General features: G+C 36.3%; 1 long non-coding RNA gene across 1 annotated transcript in view; it reads left to right on the forward strand.

The window, feature by feature from the left end:
* The first annotated feature begins 4,588 nt into the window (after nucleotides 1-4,588).
* LOC146760713 (uncharacterized) overlaps nucleotides 4,589-16,639 on the forward strand; it is a 189,085-nt gene continuing 177,034 nt past the window's right edge. The window contains exons 1-2 of the long non-coding RNA XR_014947124.1: nucleotides 4,589-5,086; nucleotides 9,481-10,836. This is a non-coding gene — a long non-coding RNA (uncharacterized LOC146760713). The remainder of the gene's footprint in view (nucleotides 5,087-9,480; nucleotides 10,837-16,639) is intronic.

A 16,639-nucleotide genomic window follows, 5' to 3' on the forward strand; every position in this document is an offset into this window, starting at 1 on the left:
TCCTGGACTTTCCAGAGACAGAAAATCTTTTGGGGAAATGAGATATGGAAGGACCAACCACTCATACTCTCCAGACATCATGACTACTAGAGCTGGCTGGCACAGAGGAAAATTGAGCAAGCCTGCAAAAAAACCAAAACACCAGCTCTTCTATGGCAATGTTAAATACATTTTTTTACGGGGAGGCATGGGTAGAGAAGCTCACTGTTTGTCCTGATTACCAAGCAATTCTAATTGAGCTCATTGTGTTGCTTCATACTTCCAAATATACTTTCCCTCTTCCACTGAAACAGCAAACTAGTTCTAGCTACAGACTGAAGTTAAAAAGCAAAACTTGCTTCTGTCGGCTTGCTTTTTTAAAAAATAAAAACACAAAACATTTGTCACAAGTACATTATTTTAGCTTATTGAGAAACATATTTGATTACCCTTGAGATATGACAATTTCTATTTCAAAAAATCTCAGGTTCCTCTGCAGCAATCTTAACTTCATACTATGCAATTTAATTCCTTTTTTTTTTTTTTTCCCCCTATGGAATTTCAACAAATTTGATACTGCAATAGAACACCCAAACGTTAGTGAAAAAAGTTTTTGATATTTTACTGTTAGCATGCATGTTTTTAACCTCTACCTCTCATTCATTGATCTCTCTATAATAATGAGAGAAAAACTTTTATCTGAAATGATCGCATAACTTCTGAGTATAATAGAAGTGAGAATATGTTCCTCTAATTCTTTTGCATATATCCAGTGGTCTAATTAAAACACTTGAACACCTCCCCAGAACAGAATATAAAGCCCAGTAGTGATACTTCGCATCTCTATATCCTCTAACCTCCACTTATCTATTTTGTATGTCTGTTCATATTGTTATCACTGACAAGCTGTTAAAGCCAGTATCATCTGATAAGACATCAGAGAATGTCAATGCTTCTAATATGACTGTTTTAGAAAATTACAACATAATACAGACCCCAGAAGATCTCAACACCTTCCGCAGCATGGTTTAGAGTGAAAACCTTAATGCCTATGATCCCGTCTGTTACTGTTAAATTCTGCCTCTAGCCATGTGACTGTAAGTACAATTTACTAGCATTTATATCAGACAGTTTTGTGAGGTCTTGTGTGTTCTCAGGCAGTGCAGGATACACAGAAGTGTTGATGATGCTAGAAGGCTTTAATGTTTGCTTTTGCAATGTGAGACAAACAAATTAAGACCAAGAATATGCAATGATGAGGTTTTAAAAAGTTTCTCTAAAGAAACTTTCTAATAGAAATATAACTTAGTCTTCAGTTCAGACACAAGTTGTCCTGACTGGAAAGTCTAGTTTCTCTACTTCTTTTGAATGTCCTACCTCTTCAACAGTCATTGCTTTTATCAATTAACTCACATTGTTGTTGTAGAAATTGAAAAAAGTCCTTGATATACAGAACTTAAAACTTAAATATGATAGTGAATATCACTACAGCACGGGAAAAGGAAATCTTTTGAGTACAGAGTCTGTTCCTTTACCTTTACAAATTTATTTTTCTCCCTGATTTTACTATTCTTAATAAACTCACATCCAGTAACAGAGAGAAATACTTCAGAGATGTGGTAAAATTATTTATCAAAGGCTTCTAATCCAGCCTTCTAATCATCTTACTCTGCTCTTTAAGTACTCATAATTTAAAAGGGAGATGTTACATTGCATTGCCTCTATTTCGGGCAACAGTTGGAGAGTTAACAAACTACCTGAGTGAAAAAGCTATTGTACTGAATAGAAAATGTGATCTCAAATATATGTAGTTAACTGCATGAGAAAAAACATTCAAATATCCAGTAAGAATTAGTATAGCTTTTAAATATAAGAACAGTTTGATTTCTTGTGCTGTGGAAAAGCCATTTTATCCTCACTCCTGGCTGTAGCACAGGTAAGCAAGAAACAGAAATTTCAAATTGTCAATGATGTTACCACTCGTATTTCCTGACTCCTAGTGGAATATCAAATTCCTGATGGAAACATCTCCCTAAATGCTCTGCTCTCCCAGTCTTGTTCCTCCTTTGAGAGAGACAACCACTTATCAGACAAAGATTTTATGGCTGCTGAGCCATGGGATCTTACACCTATATTAATCTCGTCATTTTAATTTTTGATTGAGACTTTATTGGGGGGAAAAAAGTTAACAACAAAATTCTCTGCCTTTAGCTCCATTATGAATGTCATCGCTTCTCATAAGTTCTACTGTTGGCCTTGAGATAAATACATGCTCTGTGATCATATCCGAGACTTAATGCCTTGCAGTCTGTGAAGGGCAAGGTCACACAGATGTTTAGTTGATTAACATTCCATTTTCATGGTTTTGCTTCTTAATTCTCTGTTTTGTCTACAATACAATAAAATCTGAAACTCAGCTGCTGAGTAAAAATGTTTCTGTATGTGTACAAGAAAGGACAGCAGACCAATGGATTAGTGATCTGCTGCTTTCTCCATGTCCCCAGTTTATCATATTATAGAGGAAATATTAAAACTAATCTGTTAAAAAATGAAGATGTAAGAAGCTGGGATGAAACACTCAGAGGAGCTATGACGTGTTATTTCTCCCCAAGAAAAGTGTTTAATCACATTTTGTTTACATTACATTTGAACTAGCACATTAGTTAAGAAATATTGTCTGCCAAATTTCTGCCTGACAATTTTCCACTCCCTCCATTTTAAAGCACTTGGCACTGTTATTATTGTGACTACTTCTATGTGCTGGCAACAATCCTGATTAAAAGCACATTTAAGAGCTTCTAAGCCAAAAACTTTGATTCTCCCTATCAAGGGAAAAAAAAAAAAAGAAAAAGAAAAAGAAAAAAAAAAGAAGAAAAGAAAAAAAAAGAAGCAGATTTCATAAATGTACAAGATGCACAAGCTAAAAGGAAAATACCCATGCTATAATAATGTTAATTCATAGTCAAATTTACACACAAGTCTGTATCTCCTAGATAAACTAGAAATCTAGTTTAGCTGTTTTGTTTATAAACAAAGAATAGTGACTGCTTCTATTTTGTTTCTTTTGCCTTCACCATTTTAAGTGATGCACTGAAACAATAAATTATTCATAACTTTCACCAGTGAAAATTCACACTGCTTTTTGTGCAGTTAAATTAAACTAAAGTCCAGGCTGCCTTGTTCCAGTGGAAACATTTGTTTCAATTTTTTTTACCTACTTCTACCTGCCAATCTTATTTTGATAATTTCCCCATATGCTTCAGAACAAAAATTGTAATTGTTACACTGTAATTTGACATCATATACACAGTTACTGCTAGTAAGAAGCTGCTAGTCAACATTCAACTCAAGTACACATGCCAGGTGATATGAATGTTATACATAGGCATATGTGAAAGTATATCCACTGCAATATGAACTTTCAGATCAACGAACTAAGCACAGGCATTAAGTACAGGAATTCACCAGAAGCAGATTAAGTCCCAGCATTTTCCTCAGATTCCAACAGCTCTAAGTGATGAAAACAAGATGGAAGTATCTATAGTTACAAGGCTTTATCACTATAGTTGAACTGTGCATTATCTCATCTCTGATCCTGTGCTGAACTTATTCTGTTGTACTTTAAGCAATATTTATTGACATTGTGTCAGAGTAAAGCATTGAATGCATTTAAATTTGTGAACATCATTGTCTGACTACATGCTACTGTAAATAATAGCTTCTAGAAGCATAAAACTTGTATGAGGTTATCCTGTAGGCATGAGACATAAAGCCGTTTAGGAACCCTTGAAACATGTTCTATTTTTACATACCTTGATGTATTCACACTATAGAAGAGAAATCAGATGAGAAATAATACTAAAATTGACTCGATTTATTTCACAACACATGCACTAACACTCTGAGAGCACAAAAAAAAACAGCTAACTTAATTGCCAGTATCACAAAGCAAATCATTTGTTCCTGTATTAATCCTGATCAGGACAAGAGTTAATTTTCCAGTGCAGTAATCTGTCAGCTGCTATATGTTGTGGATTTGTGACACAAACAGTTGATAACACACTGATGATTTAGTTATTGCGAGGCAGTGCTTACGGAGCCAAGGCACAGTGCAGCCCACCAGCACCGATACAAGTAGGGATGGAACGCAGATGGGGCAGTAGACGGCATGTCACGGGGCTGTCCCCAGGTAGAAGTCCGTGACGGGGGGAGCACACAGGCTCCGGGAAAAGGAGGGAAAAATGAGCGAAGAAAACGGAGGGAAAAAAGAGAAAGGAAAGGAGAGGAAAGGAGAGGAAAGGAGAGGAAAAGGGAAAAGAAAAAAAAGAAAAGAAAAGAAAAGAAAAGAAAAGAAAAGAAAAGAAAAGAAAAGAAAAGAAAAGAAAAGAAAAGAAAAGAAAAGAAAAAAAGAAAAGAAGAAAAAGAAAAAAAAGAAAAAAAAGAAAAAAAGAAAAAAAAAAGAAAAAAAGAAAAAAAAAAGAAAAAAAAAGAAAAAGAAAAAGAAAAAGAAAAAGGAAAAGGAAAAGGAAAAGAAAAAGAAAAAGAAAAAAGAAAAAAGAAAAAGAAAAAAGAAAAAGAAAAAGAAAAGAAGCCGTAAGGTTCGCCACGCCACCCGGCCGGTACCGGACCACGCGGTCCGGGAGGGGGGGAGGGCAGAGAGCGAGCAGATAGTTTTAACAAAGAGAAAATACAGTGGCAACGATGTGAGAAGTAAAGGTAAATTACTAAATTCAATCAAAACAAAATAAATGAGATTGATAACGGTACCCAAAGTTGAAGTCAAACCACGACAGTGCGAGGGAAGCACGTGCTTTTCTCCGCGGCGAGCTGAGACGGACTGATGCAGAGAGAGGCTGGGTCCGGTCCGGTCCGATCCGGTTCGGTCCGGTTCAACATCCTTCCTCTCTGCGCCAAGTCCACCTGGGATGCCGCCCCGTCCCTCCCTCTCCGGGAACCCAAAATGCCCCAAAAGACGGTAAAACGGAACCAGAACATTAACTCTTTAGTTGCTGCTGTTCTGCTTGATGTTCTGATGTGGAATACCGACAACAGAAATCACAAAACCACAACGCACCAATAAGCTAAAGGAAAATTAGCTTCAGAGCAGGTAAGACTGCCACTGGGCAAGGGTTTCTTCTATATGAAGTGTGGAACTCAGGGTGGAGTTGCAGAATCTAAGGACCATCAGGGAGTGCAAGAGGGAGATCGGCTGGTGGAGTGACTCACTGGTGTCCCAGAGGGAAGGGGACCAGGGAGATATCCCCTGAAAAATGGCGGACCCCCTGCCTAGTCACAGGAGGACCGACCTGACTGATGAAGAGGGTTGGAAGAGAGTCTCAACTTGGCATTCTGTATTAGTATTTTATACAAAGACAACTCAAAAAAAGAGTAGAGGGAACCTCATTAGGAGTCCTTCTGATATATTTCAATGGATTTGAATAACTTAAGCTGCTGAATTGAGCACATGAAGAGCTTATTGTAAAAGTGTCCAGGAAAAAAAAATAAAAGGATTGACTAAATGATAGCTTAATTTTTAAGTGTCAATGACTGATCAATGCAGCATCACCAGAATGAAGCAAACTGTTTTCTTACCAATTCAAGGTGCTCTGTGGTATAGGTATTATGCTCTAACACATCATTGCAACATGTTGCTAGAACAAGGAAAGATAAGTCTTCCCTAGAAACATCTTGTGTGTACTTAATTAGTTTCTACACAGAGCCATAGCTGAATTAGTTAAATCCAAGGAAAGAAAGGACAGCCTTGTCATGCATGTGACTCAGTGGGTGGTGTATCTATTATCATCTTTTGTTTGTTTGTTTTTGTTTTTCCCATGCATTTCAGCACTTTCTGAGATGTCCTAAGTGACAAAGCAATGCATGTGAATGTCAGTAGGCAGCAAGGCCTGGTTGCTCCCCAGGGGGACAAGAAGCTGAGCATGGCAACGAAACTGATAAGGCAGGGAATTTGCTGGCAAAGGTCAGGTCTAGGGACAGCAGGTAAGATAAGACACTGTCCAGTGATTGCCAGAAGAGAGTAGAGCAACAAAGCAGGTCTGAAGTCGAGCTAGAAATCAGTCTGTAGGTCAGATTTTGGATCGATGAGATTTGTCCATGGTCAGATAGAGGAATGGCTGTGAGCTGGAGATATCTATGCCTAAAGTACAGTTTAAACAAAAGAATGAATGCCCAAGCTAGAGCTTAAATAGAATTCCTAGGCCATGAGGAGAAGGTGTGGTATTTGTCAGAGCCCTGACAGGAAGAATACCCAATTGCTTATATAAAATTTCTTCTTCAAACAGCTTGGAAACTTGAAATTTACATAGTATCACATATTGATGCTTAGTATCGGTGTTGCTCCTGGTAAAGTGGAATAGGAAACACAGCTATATGTTATGTGTGTTATAGGATAAGATAAACATAGGAACTCAATGCCACATCATGTGTTTTTCTACATAATGCAGTACCCTGCTTTTAACAACACTTAGTATTAATGACTTTAAAGTACATAAAATATCTCATCTGATGTTTATGGTGCAAAGTGTGCCACCTACCACAGGTATAATATAGTAGTGGTACAGTTACTAAGTTTAATGCTGAATTTCCTACTGCTGCAAGTTTTTTAAAAACTAGAATATGTAATGAGTGATAGTAATTGAATCAGATCAGAACCTAGCCTGAAACTTGTATTGATAAATAGTCTTCTTGCAAGAATTACCACACGCATTATGGGACTTATCATATGTCCCTGTTATTCTATTTTTGTATCAACTCTTTCCTAGCCCTGAAGCTTTTCTGGAAATGTGGCTCAAATCTGGTACTGCTACTAGGAACATGTGTATGTGTAATAAATCATACATGTGAAGCATGTGATATATGGTGGAGCCATAGGAAAGAATTGCTGCTTCATTTTTACATTGCAACTAGTTCTGACAGCTATAGGTCTCTAATAGCAACTTGTTCAGTGATGCAACAAAATATCATGTTCCCATTTCTCACGTGCATGATGTTATTTCCTATGGTAACAATATACAGGAAGACATAAGATTCATTAACATTATCAGTACTTAAAAATGATGCTGCATTATTAACTGTTGCATGATCTTGGTAGTGTTTGGAAAATCTTTGACTATTTTTGGTGTAAGATGACTAATAATATAATCAGTTAACTTTTAAAAAAGGCTAAGAAATGCTTGATTGCAACACTGTTATTAAAAATGATTAAAAAGCAAATTTTATTTCAGCTTTTTAAATTTGCTTGCTTTGAGGAGTTAATAGCTTTATTTAAACGGATTTGTTTAGGATGGGAGAAATGCAGTTTGACCTGCACTAACACAACTCTATAGTATTTTTAAGTGTCAAAAGTATAAGGAGCAAAAGTGTTTCCTTAAAAATGGGGGTGGGGGGAAGAGAAAAGCTTCCAGCTTTTGAGACTCTAATGTGCCTTATGGTGTTTCTGCAAAACAATTGTATGTCCAGTGGATTGAAAACTTCTAAATTTAGGTGGAAATACAATCCTATTTCCAGTCCAGTGGAAATTGGAAACACTGAAGAGATTGTCTAGGCTAAATTCAATGAATGTCTTTCACAGCATGAGAGAATCCTCAGCAACAGAGACTGAATTTCTCAAAAAGCAAGAATGAAAAAGATCTGTCACTCTCTGAATTCTTATTTGACAAAGAAATCCTGTATATTTGAAATGAAACAACAGCTCCTAAAAATATTTTTCTCCCATGCTCAAAAGAACTCCATAGAATCTTTTGTTACTACACAGTGGAGTACCACAACAGTGCCTATCATTTTTTACTTTAGCCTGAGTTTTTTCTCTCATTGTGAAATAATACAGGACAGCAGTTGATTCATTTCATCTAGGCTGTCCTGCACTTGCCTTTTGATTCTCATTTTACTGGCTATGCAGAGAAGATGCCTTTCAAAACCTTAATTGCCAGAGACAGTTGTGAAATATTCACCAAGATTTACTGCTTTCCCATTGTGATGTACCTTCACAGCAAAGTGACCCTGGTGGTTAGGTAGCATATTGTATAAATGGCAATTTAACGAGGGCTTGGAGACTATGAAGTCTCCAAAGAACACTTCATTTTGAAATTTCCTTGTTATGGATTATTTAATGGAAAAAAATCCTGCCAAGAATTCCAATGAAGATAACCTGGATCCCTGGCCAGACATGTTGGGGAAAAATGGCATGAAACTCCTGTGCAATATTAATAAGCACAGTAAATTACAGATCTGTTAAGTCCAATATTGCAGTTTCTCTAACATGAAGGAGAAGCATTGAAAATATTTTTAAAAAAAGACTCACTTGCTGAAATGTAAACAGGCCTGCGTATACTGGCAGGACAATTAATCACAGTATTGATATTCACAGTAAGAATAACAGTCCAGAACATGACAAGTATGCTGGTGGCTTTCCTGTTTTTGAAGAATGCCTGAATGAATAGTATGATAGACATATTTTCCTGCAAGTATTTTAAAAATTCAATTTCTGCTGAAACTTCAATATAGTCTCTGTATGAGAAAATTAACTACCTTATTCACTTTATTGCTTGTTAACTTTGTTAAATATATATATATATATAGACCAAATATATCAATATTGAGGTATTTCAAGACTGATCATTTTGGGGATGAACGTGCTTTACCATGCTGAGGTCCAATCATGTGTGGATTCCCACTTTGCTGATATGTTAAACTTGGGGGCATCTTTCAGAAAACTGCTGTGGCTGGACCTCAGCAGGCAGCTCACCACCATACAGCTGCTCACTGACTTGCTCACTCCTGTTCTCCCTGCTGGCAAGACAGTGTGAGGAATATAAAACTCCTGCTGTGTAGCACTGCTCAGCAATATTTTAATCATATGTGTGTTATCCACACTGTTTTTGTCACAAATCCAAAACATAGCAGCAGGTAGACTATGAGGCTGAAAACTAACTGTCCTAGCCAATGCTAATACACTTGCCTAATTTATGGAGGTGTTAAACTTCCATGCTTCTTTTAAAAGTCTTGATTCTTTCTCCTTTCTATCGTATTTCTTTTTTTGTTTCAAGCAAAGTTTTATGAAAAAAACCAACCCTATTTACTGGTGTAGAATCATAGCCCTGTCCATCTACAATTCAAAAGTCTATGTGAGATTTTGCAAATTAAAGTATACTAAGTAAATATTTATGCAGACAAACTCTGAATATAGTAGTTTGTAACAGCAGCATCACAACACATGACTATTAATAACACAGATACCACTGGAATACAATAGCTGTGAGAATAAACTGTAGAAACATCATTTATAAGGTTAAATAACAAAATTGTATGTAAAATGGAAAATAGTGTGTATGAAATCAAGACGGTTATTGCAGATAGGTTTTTGGCCTATGATGCTGTTAGTCACCAAGATCTGAAGAAACAGATGTGACCTTTACAGCTCCTGATAGATCTTTAGATTTAGACTAAAACAGATCATTTACACCATCCTTTCATTCTGTTCTTCAGATGGTGATACTGAGGATTCAAGAGAGCATCACCAGATGTGACAACTTAACTGGGCCCAGAAGGTGGGAGTGCTGTCAGCGAAATCCAAGTGTGCAGTAGATTATTCTTTTTTAAATAGCTGTTGTTTCAGTCAGGAACTGGAAAACAAATGTGTGAGACTAGTGAATGCCTAGACACTTCTATCTTATACCAAAATTACTTGCCAGACTGAAACCGTAGAACTGGAAGATTCAGCAACGATGCAATCATCAGTTCAGAAGGAGTGGCTACCACCATGGGAAACATATGACTTCTCAAAACATCACTGCAAGGAGCAATAGAACAGACTTTGTTTTCCCCCAGATCTCCTATACAATCTCCAAATCAATACACAAACACCGGGAAAGAAGACCTGGTGATCTTACGCTTCTCTTGTTGAAATAGCAATTACATCTCTTACCAAGCAACTGATTTTTCTGTCTTTCATCCTCGTTTGTTCTGGCACCTTTGCAGATTCATGGTGTGGTACAGAATTTCCCTTTTCCAGGAAAAGCTGTGAGGATGCCACACAGGATGGCCCTTCAGAGTGGACTGCTGGCTGCCTGCTCACAGCAGAATAGGCTGTGCTGCCCCCCTGTAATACCTCAGCAAGGCCAGCAGTCTGTGCCTACAATGGGGATGTAGAGTGGGCATGACCCGTCTGTACTCAAACACTATGGAGGTACCACACAGGTAAGAAAAGGCCAGAAACCTTGCAGACAACACTCCTGCTCTACAGAAGTGTCATTCCCTCAGGTAGCTAGAGAAATGATCTGTCAGGAGCTTCACAAATTTTAGTAAAAGCAAACCTGAAGTCCTGCTACTGGATTGAAAAAAAAAAAAAAAAGAATAAATCCCTATGCAGCTGCACAGGACGAGGCTAACAGAAGCAGCACTGGAGGAAAAGACTTGAGTACCCTAGTGGACAAAAAGCTGAATGCATGCCATAAGTACACCCTGACAGCAAAGAGCCAAGTCAAGGGAAGTGATCCCTCCATTCAGTAGCCCAGAACAGTACGTCAGAAGTGCTGTGTATAGCTTTGAGCTCCCAGCGCCACAATGCAATATTGTGTTTCTCAATATGACCAATAGCTGCATGTGTTTCTTCTTCAAGGATATTTCTGAAAGAGGAAGCGTCTAAATTAATATCCTGACCTTGATCATAGGAGGGCAAGGCTGGCTTAGTAGAGACCTGACAAGATGTCACACAGGGCATGCAGCAGTGGCAACTGGGGGAGCAGCCTGTTGTCTCCAGGACCACTGAGCAATGTTTGGCTTCATATGGCTGTTTTTCAAGCTTGATGGAGTGTACACATGGCACACGAGGGCAGACAGATGGTAAGTGTGGTGTGCTTACAGGTGTTTGCGCTGAGTAGGCACAATAGTTCTGGAATATGTTCTGTGCCAGTAATATGCTGAGTGCTGTCTGAATCAGTTTTTGAAGGGGCTGGCGATCCCCTGAGCATCATGGATGCAGACTGCTCCAGAGTAATTGGCTGGAGAAAACAGCAGTTTATCCATGAAGTATGTCACAAGAACAGTAGAGATGTAGTCAAAACAAAGCAAGAGTGTTTGATTTTGATATGGCTCAGGCTGAGATTTATTGTTCTTTCATCTATGTTACATTAAAAAAAAAATAAGCATTTTGGAATTTAACATTTTTCTAGGATTTTACTGTTTATGATGGTATTATGCTACATAGTATATGGTTATTTTTACATTTTTTCACTGCTTCATTTGGTTTCATAAAAATGTCTTTTTCTTTTGTTAAAAACCTTCTTAGATCCAAACTCCAGCTTCTACCTAAATATTTTTTGTTTAATTTTTACATTATAATCAATGAGAAAAAAGTTGATCTGATTTGAATCTCCTCTTTTCTGGCAAACAAATCTGCTCTTACTATAGTGAATTTAGCTCAATTTAAGTTCTCCCTACCTCTGTGGAGTAGAAATTAAAACACATGGTTTTGTATTTTCTCAGTTATGTAAGAATATTGAATTTCAGTTTCCTTTTTATTCTTTAATAAGACCTTACAGTATACCTGGCACTGCTTACAAAAATATAAACGAAAAATATACACTGTTATGAAGTCTTGATCTGAAAACAAACAACAGAGGCAACACAGAGAAGGGAAAAAAAAAAAAAAAGGAATAAAGTTGGAGTGGCTTTATTTCATTTCATGTATGAGATGGAATGGGAAAGCGGGTAAAACAATATAGATAAAGTGTCTGCAAACCTGACAGAAGTGAAACTATTCTCCAGTGTAACTCAGATAAGATCCAAGGATAGTTCTGACAGAGTTTTCAGAGTGCACTGCATATGTAAAAGATGAGGGAAGGACAAAAGGGGACAGAGAATTGCTGTAAGTAGATGGTATTATAAGGAAGTAATGAAGTTGGAGGAAAAGAAAGCAGAACTTGCATGAGGTAGTAATTTCATTTTTTATTTTTTTGAAATGCAAAAATATGAGACGTAAATAATGCAAAATTTGTGTTAAATATATTTTGGTATTTCTGTCCTGATGCTACTGTTAATCTCTTGTCCGGGGAGGTGTTTTTCTAAAAAAGACAGGTTATTCAAAGGCATGGGAGGAAAATCAGTGAAGAATGATTTTGCACATTTTACTTGTGCTACGCAGTTACGGCACAGAAGCCTTTATAGCTTTCATCCAAACAGGCACTTATAGTTCTAATAGCTTAAGTATCGATACAAGTAAAAGACTTGGAAATGTTTCCTAAAAACTCTCATATGATATTCTCCTTCTGTATTATTCCTTCTTCTTAATATCTACCAGTTTTCTTCTTTTTAAAAATTGCATTGCAGTTTTATAAAAATTTTTGCATGGTTTGTCAGTGTTTTTCACAAAAACAACACACTTGAAAGATGAAAATATACCTTCATAATAAGCAAGCCATTCAAAGACACACATTTTTGATGACATGTGTTCCCCAAAGTTTTACTCTATTGTCACTCAGAGTGAAAAGTGTATTGATTCTGGCCTCAGGAACTGCATTTCATTTTTCCCCAATTTTAGCAGGTGATAAATCAAAGGTGATGCAGTAAAACCGAACGAGAAGTGCAATTCTATAGGAGGAATAGGTATTTTCTTCCAGTTGGCTATGAAAAGGCATTCTAAACAACTGAATCTAAGGATTTCAAAAAGTATTCCATAGTCAGAATTACATTCAAGAATTTTACAACATTGATACTTTTCCAGTTTTTATATCTTCTCAAGAAAAGTTTGCTTATGGAAAGTAGGAGTGTTGTTTCTCTGATTTCTGATTTTTGATTGATTTCTGTCTGACTGTCATTCCACTGGATCTTTGAACACTTTCTTTTCAGTAACTGAACCTTCTTAGTATAGCACAGTAACAAAGACGGAAGTGCTTCTTAACTTAGCCTTTTTCCTCTGCCTCCTTCTAGTTTTCTGTAGAGATGTCCATCAGGGGACTCTCCTAGGTTGCATTTTCTCTGCTTGGACAAACAGGAGAACAGGTAAATAAGTGGCTTAAAGCCTTACCGTATTTTGAAGATAAGCAGGAATGATTTATTCACTTGAAGAACACTTATACTTGTTCTGAGAACTAAAAGAAATAGAAGGCAAGCAAAAAATTTGCTTGTGCTAGTCTATCAGATAATCACTACCTGAACTACACAGTGACTTTGAACAAAATGGGGAAGGTCAGGAGAATCAGAAGGAAAATATATTTTTAGAGATTAAATGCAGATGTTCTTCATCTGCCATCTGTGGCATCTATTCTGGTGAGCAGTGCATTGTATACTTGATGCCATTACTAGGTTAAGCATGAAGTGTCTATGCTTTGAGGCTGCTTTTGCTGCTTTAATAATAATAATAATAATAATAATAATAATAATAATAATAATAATAATAATAATAATAATAATAATAATAAAGTTTCCCCATTTAGAACCTGGTTACATTTCTTTAAAGAGATCTGGTGGAAATCCATAACACAAGACTAAATAATATCTTTGGTAAAGATGGTTTTCTATGATAGTTTTGTGATTGATAGGGTCTAGTAGAAAAAGATTAAATTAATTTTAAGATTGAGGATTTTCTTGACTGTAACGAGCAGTAGAGCTTCTGTTCTTATCTAAATGTGATTAGAGGAAAATCACATTAAATATTCATTTTCTTCAGATTCTTACATTATCAAGGGATTAGACCTCCTTGAAATAAATACTGTTGTTGAAAAGACAGGACATGAGTGACTACGCATGTTGCTACCATCTACTTTGAGCAAGAAGAGGAGGATTCAGGGTTTGGCCAACTTTTGTTTTTCTTAAATATCTTTTCCTGTCAAAATTCATACACTTACTCCTGCTAGTGAGCAAAATACTTGAGATAAATAAAATGTTGCAACTTTATGATGAACATGGATGTACAGAATGTTGCCCTTGAATTCAAGTGAGGATTTTGTTTCTAGCTCTGCCACTTAGTATTCTTGCTGTTCTTGAAAATGTTAGCTATTATTCTAACACGTCTGTGCTTCAGTTTAGACAAAAGAGAAATAGGGCACTTCTTCTGGGATATAGTTTGAGCTCTACTAATGAAGATTACTTGGTCTTGTATTTTAAAAGGAGTATTAGTTATTACTTACATCATACAAGATAGAAATTATCCATGACAAGAAAGCAGCTACTAATTAAGTGAAGGATAATAACTGCAGCATCACTTGGTAACCCCATGAATTGAATGCTTCAAAATAGAAATTAAGGATTTAAAACTGTAGAGGGAACTTTGGGAGACAAAATGTAATTACTTGTTTGTAGTTTCCTTTTAATATGATTAACAAGGCAAACCCATCCTCCTAAGGTATGAAAAGATTTTGACTTGGGAATGGGGCAGAAATGCTAGTTAGCTGAATTGTGCTGTACTAATATCAGTAGTTCTGTTCAAACTGTGGAGAAATATTTCTTTTATACAACAACAAAACTGAGTTCACTGATAGTAAGAGAATATTACTCTGTACTGGGTAGGACAGGCTTCTTAAAGGACTTCCAAACCACTATATGCTGTCTTGGATCTCATATAAGCCCATGCATGTTGAAGAAGAGATCAAATTTTTCAAGCTTTTTGTTGTTGTTGTTTTGTTGTGGTTTTTTTTTTGTTTTGTTTTGTTTTGTTTTGTTTTTAATTACTTTTCTGTGTAGCTATAGAAAGAGTTAATAAATAACTATTTTTGTTAACCTCCTGAAGCATATAACTTAGCTTGGGGTCAGTGTCTGACTTTTAGGACTGCTATGCATATAAGCTTTCTGGATTCATTTTTATTTCCTTATTTGAAATTTTCTCCAAGGAAGACAAAAAAATTCACTACTTCTGTGATGAGTCTTCATGCCAGACAAATAAGCCAAGGCAGAAATTTTGAGGAAGTTAATCCAGGCATCAAAGCACAGATACACATTGCATACACTGAACCAGCAATCAGCATATTGTTTACTGGGACTGTCAGTTGTCTTATGCAAATACTCCATGTTGTATCCACCTATTTGTTTCCTCTGAATTTTTAGACCAGAAGGTATGGCCTCAATCATCTAAATTATGTCAAGGTCTTAAAAAGACTCTCAAAATGAGGAAACTCATTCAGTTGCTTTTTTAGATACTTAAATTGGGTTGCTAAACTGTCTCCACAGATAAGTATCTTAACTATGTGAGATTAATTTTTCTTTTTTTTCATCTACTGTGTAATTATATAATGGATAAAACTTTTGATATCTGTAATTGCAGCTAAGTCACTTGAAAGGGAGGTTAACTACAGAAGTGAATTCTTCATCATTATCCAATGAATTTCATACTCATTACACGGTGGTGTCATTACTTTGAACTAACATGTTTTGCTACCTGTACAGGGACCACGCTCCTGTAGTAATAAGTTTAATTACCTGGCTTAGAATTTTTAACATCACTGTAATTGCTGATTACACACACAGTTTTTAATGGAAAATCAGTAAATTTTATATGTAACAAATATTAAAGCTTTACGTATTGGAAGTCTCAGAAATTAGCAAAAGAAGTATCTATAGTTTGGGAAGAGTATTTAACTCTTGAGACAGAGTTTTTCAAAAGCAGCACATTCAGTTATTTTTTCCTTAAAGACACAGATTCTGCCAATATATGTCCTTGTCAAGCCATATTTGGTGTTCTTTCAGGTTTTTTTATTTGTTTGTTTGTTTTTGTTGTTGTTGTTTTTTGCCTGTTTTAAAATGACGTGGAAACAGCACAATCCAGTCTCTTTCTAATAACTGTTACCCTGGGAGTCTTATTCACTTCTAACCTAAAGAGACTGGTGCACTGTCTTGAATACAAATGGCACACATTTCTTCCTTGACAGAAGTGTAAAGCAAAGAGTCATGGCTGACTTAGAAATGCTCCTGATTTCAGTACTGTCTCCACCTCTCAAGGAATTTCATTCAGCTCTGCTTACATCAAGAAGGGCTGATTTGATATAAATACATTTTCTAAAGGAAGAGAAGCTAGTCAGAAAGAATGTAATATAAGGGGTCATTAGTATCTCTTAGAAAACTATCACCACCTACAAACTAAAAATAACCTTTTTTGTTAACACAGATAGCATGTTGTTAGATTCACAACCCTCCTACCCTTGTATAAAGAATGTAATTAATCTGCAGCTTTTCAAGTGAGTTCCCAATACTCCAGTATCATTAACTTCTGTATTTATTTGTTCTGTGTTTGTGAATATTTGGCAGGTGCTGAATGTGCTTAGCATTTTTGCCAAGGAGCACTAGAGAAAAATGACATATTGACAGTTATGTGAGTGCTAGTTTTGTGAAGAATGCAGACATTCTGACGTAAAGATCTTTAAGCTGTGAGTCAGCTTAGGGCCCATTCTCTACATTTTCCAATCACTATTTTTTTAGCAGAAGAAGAAAAAAAGAAAAGAAGCCACCTGTGTGGCAGAAGGAAGTGCCTTATTGGAGCATGAGGAAGTAGTAGAGCAATCTGGACAGTGGAATCACTAGTGATTACAGAAACAAATGGTATCAATTAAAGCAGTATGTCTGCCTTCATTAATTCCATTACACTATCAATATGCTAACTATCAAACACTTTATCCTGAAGAATGACCCTGACAGATCATAAAGTCTTTGTCTTCCT

This window comes from Coturnix japonica, chromosome 5 (assembly GCF_054131305.1).
Source record: "Coturnix japonica strain WE chromosome 5, WE-NBRP24, whole genome shotgun sequence".
NCBI classification, from domain to species: Eukaryota; Metazoa; Chordata; class Aves; order Galliformes; family Phasianidae; genus Coturnix; species Coturnix japonica.